This window comes from Triticum dicoccoides, chromosome 4A (assembly GCF_002162155.2).
Source record: "Triticum dicoccoides isolate Atlit2015 ecotype Zavitan chromosome 4A, WEW_v2.0, whole genome shotgun sequence".
NCBI classification, from domain to species: Eukaryota; Viridiplantae; Streptophyta; class Magnoliopsida; order Poales; family Poaceae; genus Triticum; species Triticum dicoccoides.
In genome coordinates, this window is record NC_041386.1 from 38,087,715 (window position 1) to 38,098,942 (window position 11,228).

The 11,228-nt window shown below is 42.6% G+C and overlaps 1 long non-coding RNA gene across 1 annotated transcript; it reads left to right on the plus strand.

Moving 5' to 3' along the window:
* The first annotated feature begins 8,275 nt into the window (after positions 1-8,275).
* On the plus strand, positions 8,276-10,821 carry LOC119288631. The gene is made up of 6 exons (XR_005141232.1): positions 8,276-8,542; positions 9,241-9,330; positions 9,412-9,526; positions 9,625-9,693; positions 9,984-10,092; positions 10,670-10,821. It is a non-coding gene; the product is annotated as an uncharacterized LOC119288631 (long non-coding RNA).
* The last annotated feature ends 407 nt before the right edge of the window (positions 10,822-11,228 follow it).

Genomic DNA, 11,228 nt, shown 5'->3' on the forward strand with positions numbered 1-11,228 from the left:
GTGTGTGTGTGTGTGTGTGTGGCGCCCTACGCACTAATCCTAACTCGTTTGGTCCCTTTTGACCTGGCCCGTACGTACTCGTTTGTGCGTGGTGCCTCCACTCATCGATCTGGCTCTGGCTCTGGCTCGCCGATCTTCCATGCGACCGGTTCCGGTTAAGTCAGAACGTCTGATTTGGCCGGAGAGCATCGCTTTGTTATGTTGCTTAATTCTTTTTTGGATCGTCTTAGCATAGAGGTGGAAAATAATGCCTGATCAGCAACGGTTTTCCGATTAGAAAGCGGGTGCATGCGCTCACACACGCGTGGCACCGCACCAGAGGCCACAGATAATTGATCCACGGCTCGCATTAAGTTTCCAACATGCGTCCCCGTAACTCCACCGCCCTAGCAAGAGGTGTCACTTAGAGCATGGCTAATAATTATTATATAATCAGCGGATGATTATTTGTTGTTGACATGTCATGAAAAACCATTACTAAAGTCGACTCGTACACATGTATTTTTTCCAATTTCTCTCTTTCTTTATATTTATTCCGTTTGGGTTGCGGCACTTGTAGGAGGTGGACTCTTGCATAAGAGCCCATGCCTTTTCATTTTTTGTTCTTGTTTCTCTCCTCCATATAGGAAAAATTTGTCAAGCGAGCTATAAATATCTTATTATACTTGATTTTATGATGTGCAAACCTCACAATACCTTGGCGGGCTGGGCACACATAAACCGCACAAATTCACGAGAGCTGTTAATTTCCAATGGCTATTGAATGAGTCGACGATGCCGGACAAGCGCCGCCCTAAAATAATAAGTAGGTCGCATGGCCTCTTTTTGTTCATCTGCTTGGATCAAAGGGGCTCAACCGAAATAGAAGCCACGAACCTCTTCCTCGCGTCAAGGCGAAAAAACAACAAGGTGCACATGATGCCTTGCTTGCAGAAACACGGATAATGGACCTAAATCTTAGAGGTTTTCGTAGCCACAAGGAAGGATGGGGCAATAAGTTTGCTTCTTCAAGAGCTTATCCCCACTCCATTTCATGTCCGTCCCGACTGACATCAAATGGTCTCCTCATCTCTCTTTCATAAGTCCCCATCAAATTTTACATTAGCTTTTGACCCAAAATTGACTAATTATGAGCTATATGTCACAAAAATTATATCACTGGAAACTTATTTTGGGTACGAATCCAATGATATACTTTTAGGCATACAACTTATATTTTGTTAGTCAAATTTCTGATCAAATTTAGCCACAAAACTCGAAGGAGACCGATAAACCGGACAGAGAAAATACATCGCATAGGCCACATATACGTCTGCTCCTTGTATATCGATATAATTGTATCTTGGTGCAAGATAAATATGACAGCCATTGAAAATTACGCGAAGTTTTTCCTCAAAAAAAATTTGCACGCTATTAGATTGATTATTATTATTAGGTCCTTAATTAGCCATTAACGTGTTGGATTTTAAAAAAACACGGTACATGTATATCTCGAGGGAAAAAACGGCATATAAAATGAGTAGCCCATCATGGCGGCAGCGCAAGGGATTTCGGCCCCTCCCGTTTTCCAGACGTTAGGCAGAGAAACTTTCGTGCCCGGTTTATGGCGGTTACTGGTTAACAAACTAGTGCAGCAGAATCTACGGCTAGCTCGCTGCTGCAAGTTGCTAGCGACGGTTTGCTGACGGGCGCACGAGTTAACGTGCACGGTAGTACATCAGGCACGCCCGCCCGCCCGCCGCCACACCACGAGCCCGTTTCACGGCCGAGGTAGCTAGCTTAAGCTAGTGGCCGTGGCTGTCGACCGTACGTCGGAGCGCGCGGGTGGAGTGCCGGCGGCGGCAACGTTCTCCGTCGACGCACACTCTTGCTTGCACTCCCGATTAATCCACCCATCAACTCGCAGCTCGATCGGCCGCACGTATGGTGCAGCGGCAATCAAGCAAGCTCGATGGTAGTAGTAAATATCCCGGCTAAGCGACCTGCCGGCCGGATGAGGTTCCGGCGGCGGCCGGCGTTCTGGTCCCGGCCGGTTGCCTTCCGGTGACGTCGTACGTCTACTCTAGTCTGTGGAATGCTGATCGTTACCACGTACGAGATGCGTTCCGTTCCGTGAGCCAGAAGCAAACTAGAGCAATGTGACGGACGGTGACTGCATGGCACATGCATGTGTTAGTTAGTTATAAATCTATCCTACGGCTCTTATCCAATCCCCAGCGTAGCATGCTTCAAGTATAGTACTAGTAGTATGAACGTTGTACGTTTCTGTGCGTCTCCTGTCAGGATCAGAGCACTGTATGTGTAGACTCTCAGTAGCCAGTACGCATGTTGGCGGGAATTGATGATCCATTGACCTTGAGGCGCGCGTGCGTGCGGGCGGCGCTTGAGGAGAGGGAGGGAATGGGGGCGGAGGCGGAGGGGGACGGGATCCCGTCCCGCCGAAACTGTCCATCCTGGGGGTCGTGACATGAATCTGCGTGAATGCAGCAACGGCTGCGTCGCTCCGTTCTGTTGGGCAGCCGCATCGACGTCGGTTTCAGCCGCTCCGCCGAACCTCCCAAGGACCGGGAAAGGAGATAACTGCATTTCCCCTTTTCCATCTTATCCTCCGACCTTTTTGTTACAAAATCTCGTCATAGATCTGACAGTAGCACCTTCAATTCGTTCGTTCATAGCAGGCCGGGGGCTGGAAAATGAGCAGTGCTACGAGGGTTGCATTGGGAGCTATCCTAGGGCAATTGTCTAGCGAGGATAAGGCGGAAGGGGCACCTAGGTGACGAGGCTAAGTTTCATTACTTCCTGCTCGTTTGATTTTGAACTTTTCGACGAAATTAAGTTTTGTTTGGATATTTGTGTTCGTTGTGACGAGAAATTTCAAACAAAATCACTCTTGAATACATTTTGACAACTTTTAAAATTTTACCAAGTTTTAAATGTTATGTTTTTATGAATTTTCATCAAGTTTTACCAAGTTTCATGCGCCTTCAGGGTTTATGGTTTACGGTTAAGGGCTTAGGGCTTAGGTTTAAGTTTTAGTTTATGAAGCTTAGTGAATATCATTTGTTACTATCAGGTTTTCGTAGTTGAAACTTGGTGAAGTTCTTAGAAGCCAGGACGTATTCAAGACTGATCTTGTTTCAAACCACTCGTCACAAAGAACAAGAATATGCAAACGAAATATAAATTTGACTTTTGGTTCCAAAGATATAATGTACTCTCTCTGTAGCGACAACTATTTCGATACAAAGGGAGTATTTTAATTTAAATGTGCGAAGAAAACGCATAGGAGATGGAATGGATGGAGCTGCCAAAAGTTGCACGGATATACCCCATGTATCTAAGGTAATTAACGAATGAAAGCACATGCAAAGATCAAATCAGTTTTTGACCCTTGACTCAACCATGCGGTCATAATCCATGTGTCCCCGCAGGTGTGTGCCACAAATCCCCGTACGAGGATGAGAGACCCTTGGATTCTTGAGATTTTAAAAACCTGAGAACAAAAAAAAAATGGAACCGCCTATATCTCAGGTACTTGGTTTTTTTAGTGTCACTCGAATATCTCAGTCTTTGATTCAAAATGGATGACTGGATGATTGTGTTCAACCTCCCAGCCATTTTCATCTCTCCACGAACAGATCTTGCGTACGTTGTCCAAGTGCTGACCTACCTCACCCAATATGCTTACCCCCGCCCTCAGACCCTTCCGAGCTATGCTGTTTTTTCAACGGTGACGGTTGTTGTTCTAGTGCATTTGTCTTGTGGGCATTAACACGATGATTTTCTGATTATTTACTATAACAACATTTATCCGGCTCCGATGAGGAGGGGCTATGATGATGCCGCAGAGCTTGTAGTCGTCACTAGATGGTTTAAAAATCTGTGGTGTTCTTTTGTACTGGCATAACAGTTGATGAATAGACCGGAAGTTTCCACAAAAGATTAGAATAAGCTTTAGCATTTCCGTGCACACTTGTTGTATGGAATAATAAACTGTCTGATCGATTTGCCTCTTCGGTGGCGTATCCATGCGGGCGAACGGGCGATCCAGCTAGGAGTTCTTCCGTGGCGTGTCCATGCCCGCCTCCATCATTACCTTCTCCCCGTGCCGTTGCCAAATCTTGGACGAAGGCGCCACCACCACCACCACCACATGCACGTCGGCCACATGCATGCACAACGGCGGCCTGCATGCAAGCAGGCACACCCCGGGCCTCTTTTTCCAACCGCCGCCATATATAGCTGCTTAATAACCGGATCCATTCATTTCGACCGTTAAATTAGGTACCATGGCGTTGGAGGAATAGCAACGCAACGCAGGGGAAGCCTTCAAGGCGGGTCCGAGACTTCCAGCCCAATCCACAAGCCGGATGTGGAAACGCATCCATCGTCCGTCCATGCCTGCCGTGTGCTTCCTGTCACTCGCACGCCTCGCCAACATCAACATGCACCGCACGTCTCCTGCCTGTCAAGACAAAACAGCATGAAATAATCTTTTGGTTTGAGCAGTGACCTTCAAGAAGAAGAAGAAGATGAAGATGCGTGGCTACTGGCTAGCACGTGGCAGTCTTGTATTAATGACAAATGGACTTGGCATGATTGTCTAGTCGCCGGCTAATATAATGGCCTCTGCTCGCAAAAACTCAAGCCAATTTCGCATCGATCGTCAACGTTCTGTTCATGGATCGTGTATTGTGATTAATAGCAAGAGCCATAGGCTCCTCCTCTACGTAATTTGCTTATGTAAGATCTCGATCTCTCCATCAACCTGGCTCGCCTATCCTCTTTTAAATGATGTGTTACGTGTTGCACATACACATTGACCTTCGGCGTCGAGTACTTCACTCTACGCACACACGTGGCTTCGTCGCGCCGCGCGGGAGAATTGCATTGCCTTAACGAAACTTTAATCCGAGTCTGTCATCGAGATCACTCAGCTAAGCGCTTCAGTAAGTATGGGAAATTAATTAAATGGCCTTATCCTCCCGTTTCCTTCCGAAAGAAGGCGGCCGGCCAATCACTCTCTCACTTCTGTTCTCGGTCCGAGTTTCCATCTCGTTTCTCATCTGTTTTTACGTCCTGCATTAGTTATAGTTCTCCACGGCTTCCTTCCCTCTACACATTCTGGCATCCTGATCCAGTTCTGCATTAATACCCCTCGCATCGCTCTCACAAGTTGAGATTCCACTTGTCGCGCTCCGCTAATTATTTTGGCTAATTATTTCTTTAGCTAACCCACTCCTGGCTGTTTTCTAGTCTACTTATATATTTAGCTCTTGATATATCATGCAGAGTTCCAATTTGCGAAGCACACAGAGCCACCCGTGTGGTATATATATATGTCAATATGTGGTGTTTTCATCTCTGTAATTTGTTAGAAGCCATTATGATATGTACGATTTGCCCAAAGGTGATACTACGTTTTTGTACTCTCAATATTTTCATTGGGTATGGCTAGGTCTCAGTCGACTGAGATTTAACCAAGTCTCATTCAAGTGACATAACATATAAGAGAGAAAAAGAAAAAAAAATGTTTTTTTGCATAAATTTTACGAGAAAGCTAAAATCCAGTCGGCAGGAATTCTGCGACAGTTGTTTATTTCCTTCCGTTTTCTCCACGATCCCGCAATTACTGGTGATTGGATTATGCTTTAACTGCAATCATAATTCTAGGCAACTTTAATATCCCGTAATTAATGAGTTATCGCAATTATCTTGGCATGATTATCCCGTAATAAATGGGTTGCCCTAATTTGAAACGTAATTAGTGGGTCACCTCCTAATTTGCATGATTTTGTCAGTTCTTTTCTCATCCTAATTTTCCAGGCAAAAAATAGCGTACAAAGTGGAACTCAAACTCTCAACTTTAAGAAGGCAAGACCTCTAAACTAACCACGCTAACCAACTAGCCAAGCAATTAGTTGTGTATGTTACATTTCGTTTTTATGATATCTATAGTTTGCTTTGAATCTTTTTTGTATATTATAGTTTGAGACACCCTCTGTAGTTATCATGTCAGTTTGAGATACCCTCCATAGTTATCATGTCGTTCATGGTATAGTTATCATGTTTTCTCTTTGTTAAAATTATCATGTGAAAAGGGCATTCAAATACACCCCGGTAAATTCTGTGTAAATAGCATGGTAAGATACATACTATGGACCTGATAACTTAGCTATAAACACGTGGTAACTTTGACTCATGAGGATAAAAGTTGTTGAAAACTTATCCCCGATAACTTCTATGTCAATAGCACGGTAATATTTCACACCACATATCTGATAACTCACACACAAACACCCGTGATTATGTTTTTTACCTGAGGAATTTTTTTAAAACATACCGTGTAACTTGTGTGTCAATGGCATGATACCGAAGGGTCGGAAGGTAGAACTGTCCATAACTTTTTGTGTGAATAGTATGATAATATAGGATCCCGGACCCGATAACTTAGATATAAACACCACAATAATTTTGACCCGTGGAAAAAAATTATTGAAAACATACCACCATTAATATTTTGTGTAAAAGCATGATAAGATACGCTTTTGGACCTGATAACTCAGATAAACACCACGATAACTTTTGACCCATGGAAAAGTGTTATTGAAAACATACTCTGTAAATAACATGGTAATAGAGGCTCTCAGGCCTGATAACTTATATACAAACACCATGATAACTTTACCCATGAAAAAAGTTGCTGAAAATATACTTCGGTAAGATGTGTGTAAATTACATGGTAATATACGTACAACAGAGCTGATACCTTACTTAGCTTAGGCATGATAACTTTTGACCCAGAAGAAAAAGTCGTCGGAACATGCCAACATGGGATCTTGTTTCGAAGGTCTCGCCATGGCGGAATTTTTTTGTGAAAATGGATTTTGAATCGAATAGACCGTTTGAGTTACAAAACATTTGGAAATTTCAAAATAAAGTGAATCTATGATGACATTAGCTTTTCTGCACTTTAAGTGCATTTGCATGTGGGAAGAAAGTTGGAAGAAATCATTTTTATGCGTGGAATTTTTATATGTAAACATCGTGGTAACTCATGTACCATAGACGTGATAACTTGCATATCCCAGACGTGATAACTTTTTATTCGAAAACAAAGTCGTCGGAACATATCAACAAGGGATCTTGTTTCGAAGGTCTCGTCGAGACGGTTCTTTTATATGAAAACAGTTTTCAATCGGACCAACGGTTTGGGCTACAAAACATTTTACATTTTGAATTTCTTTAGAATATTTGTTGATGTCATCATTTCTGTTTTATATGCATGCGTGCATGCAGACTTGAAAATGAATTAGGAATTGGCTCGCACACCACACTCACTTACTCTTTAAAATCGTGTGGATGTGTTGCAATCCTCCGGACGTGTGGAAGTTAGTCAAGTCCAGATTTAAAATGTGAACGACTCGCTAACTTTGATTGCGAATTTAGTGGGAAGAATCTGAAGACTATACCGTTGACTGTCGTGATTTTTCTCTGAATTGGATCTGTCACTTTTTTTGGGTGCTAGATCTATTGGCACGCCCTCATTACATTTTTAGTCAAAAAAATCATGCTGAATATGGAATTTGAACTCATGCCTAGCAGCTAATGTGAAACACATACTAACCAGCTCAGCTGGACCATTTGTTGCGAAAAAGAATGCACGCCATGCTATTTGACCATTCCATGTTGCTTTCTTTTCTTCTTTACTGTGAGGAGTTGATCAAATATACCCCGGTACCTATTATGTGAATAACATGGTCACTTACACATCGCAAACCCGATAACTTATACATCCCTGTCCTGACTTTGGCGACCGAAGGGGGAGGGGGAGTTGACGAACTTTTGTGTGAATAGCATGGTAACTCACACATCGTAGACCTGATAATTCACTACCAGAAACTGAAATATTTCTGTGAGTCATCATTTTTTCCTGTCGGGCCCGCAGTAGCGCACAGGAAAATGAGGTATATTCCTGTGGGCTAACCGAAGACTCACAGAATTAATAATATTGGTGTCGGCCCGTGCTCAGCCCACAGAACTAACTTGTATCCCTGACGTGTGTAACTCAGAGGAAAAAGAGGCCCATCTTCGGCGCTATTGGAATTTCAGCTGCGCGCGCCAAAGTGAAAGCCCGTCCCGCCGCTTAGCCGAATTCTGGCCCGCCGCTCACCGACTGATATAAAGCCCTGGCGGAAAAAAAAAATCCCAAATCATTACCCACCCTTATCTTCCCAGTCCCTGTTCCGTCCCAAATCCCTCGCCGCCGCCGCCCAGATGCGCCCCAAATCCCTAGCCGCCGCCGCCGCCGCCGCGTCGGGCTGCGCGCTGAATCCCTCGCCGCCGGCTCCGCCTCCTCCAATCTCTCGCATGTCCCCTCTGCCATGTTTGTAGGGTCGTCGACCATGGAACGACCCCTTCCGGAATATCGCCGTCAACCTCCCTACTGCCTCCGCGGGGAGGGTCTCCGTCAATGTCGCTGCCACTGCCGTCACTCGACCGCCGTAGCATCCTTCTTTGAGTACCACCCCGTTCCATCCAGGTAGCGTCCCTTCCAGATCTAGGCGCTACCTCTACTATGGTGTTTTTTCACTTATAATAATCGATGTATATTCTCTTCTTTCGGATCTGTAACCTTCTGATAAATTTCATCTGTAAGCACCTCCGTTTGGATTCACAATAAAATAATAAGCATTTTCTTCTCCCTAATTTGTTGGGTACTAGCGGAAGCAAATGGGTCTATACGGACATTCATTTTTAATAGGCCAAAGTAGTTGAACGCCTCTCCTATGCAACCGTATGCTGCAAGATATTGTACTGGTACTAGAGCCAACTGCTTTTAGAAAGGTTGTATGAGATCTTTTGCTTTCATTTCCAGGTTACATGACCAATAAAATCTTAGGGGCATGATTTTCCTTATGATGATCTGTTGAATTTTTATTATTCTCCAAGATTGATTGTTGTTTTTTGGTTGTATATAACAACCCATATTTTGTGATTTAGATATACATGGAGGTGCACATTGGTCATTTTTACTTCCCGGAATTTTCATACATGAACATGGTTCCTCTGTTTTTGAGTGGCTTGTACAGGGTATATACATGTGTTTATAATATGGCCTTTAACTATGTTGAGATCATTTAGATGCTTCGTCTGGTGTGTCAGTTGGAAATATCATTTTTTTCAAGCTTTAACCGGTGACCATATTGCTGCCTTGAACTGAAAATGAAAATAATGCAGGGAACTCTTTCCTGAAGCGCATTGCTTTGGTTCGCTCTGTCCAGAATAATGCACTGAAAATGAAAATAATGCAGGGAACGCGTCATGAAAGTAATGTTTGTTCAGTCCAAATGTTACGTACCATTCTATTTCCTTATGATTTTATTCTCTTACAGTTTGCTCTCTATCCAGTAGCAGTTGCGTTGCAAGTACAATTCACATCATCAGTGCAACAGAGAGGTTAAAGATGAGGTTGAGGTTATCACTTGGCGTCAAGAAATTGTATAATATTCCTCCAAATGAAGTGGTAATATTCCCTTCCATATTTTGTTGTTGTATGTACTTGAACCTAGAAATTAAATATTGGCCAGCGCTTATTTGAGGACTGATTTTTCTAGTTTGTAGCTCATGATTAGGAGCAAAATTCAAGATCCGGGATCCACGTGAGATGCAAGAGCCTTTGCTCTATTCAAGGTATATATTTTTACTTTTGTTTTCACCCTGGTCTCTAATCAAGGTTTTATCATTAATAATTGCTGATCAAGTTGTCTCATGTATATTAAATCATACCATGCTATGTCCATTGTGCCAAAGATCATGAGATCTGCATTTAACCAGTAATTTCTATGTTTGTTTAGTATGAACACAACTTATTTCTATTCCATTTTGATTTTTTATTGTCTCAATTTGTAAGTGTTGTAAAAATGTGTTCTCTAGTTCTGTTTATCCATAGCTATTGGTTTGATGCTCTTTTATTATATTAGGATTTAGGAAGCATTGACCAGCTGCATGGCAAGTACAACGAGCATTATCAGTACAACAAGGAGATTCAATCAAGGCAAGAAATTCTACCATATTGTTCTGAATGAAGAGGTAACTTTCCCTACTATTACATTATCAAATTATTGCATAATGCTTTGGTTTCTACTATTATGGAGATGATCAAGGATCTGTCGAGTATTCTTGCAAATCTGAATGGATAGACTTAACTCCCTATTATTTTCTTATTATATAGCTTTGTGGTTATGCATCCTTGAGGAGTTGCACTTAATTCTATTCACATTGGTATTGTGTTCTGAAGTTGACTTGCAAGAAGTCTCTAATAAATTATCTACTCTGGCTGTTAGCTGATAGTTCTGTCAAACTGACACAGAAGCTTCTGCTCAGGTTGTCATTTGAATGGATTTACTCAGCTATATGGTTCGCATCAAATCTGAGACATGATGGTAGAACAAATCACTCCATTATTTGGCTATATAGCTGTTAAATTTGGTAACCCTGCTGTGATAAAAACAAGTTTGGTATATATGCCAATGTTAATGTGAGAAGCTGAGATTCCAAATAGATTATGTTGATCATATCTTATATATGTTTTCCTGTTTCTTGTTACCTTTTTGTAGCAAACTGTTGACACTTGCTCATTTTCACAAGTTCAATTATGCTACTGCAGGGTAACCTTGAAGAGCAGCTTGCAACTTAAGCTGCAGCAAGGCATTATAGAAAATGAGGTCTCATGTTGGACCTCTGTTTTTGTTAGCCTTTGATTCATGTAAATTCTATGGAATTGTATATGTGAATTATGGTTGACGTAAACTATTGAAATCGATGCTTCTATGTTCTGAGTATTCTGAATAATGGAATAGATGTGTAAAACTATCAATATGGATTTTTTTTTGTTTGTTTGTATCTTATTTTCCTGGCGGCTGTGTGACAGGGATATACCACTTCCATGGTTGGCCAAACCTGACGCCTATACAGCGCCCTGTAGGGCCAAAACCGCCAAAGAAACTAGTAAAACCGACAGGGATAAAGTTCATATCGGCCAACCGACAGACATAGCTTATTTTCCTGTCAAGCTATGGCTGGCGGCCATTCCTGACGGTTGGCCGACAGGAAAAGATATTCCTGTCGGTTTCCCATATTTCCCTGTCGGTTTTCGGCTCACAGGAAAATTTCAGTTTTTGGTAGTGATTTATGCACCCTGTCCTGATAACTTTGGCGCGGGGGGG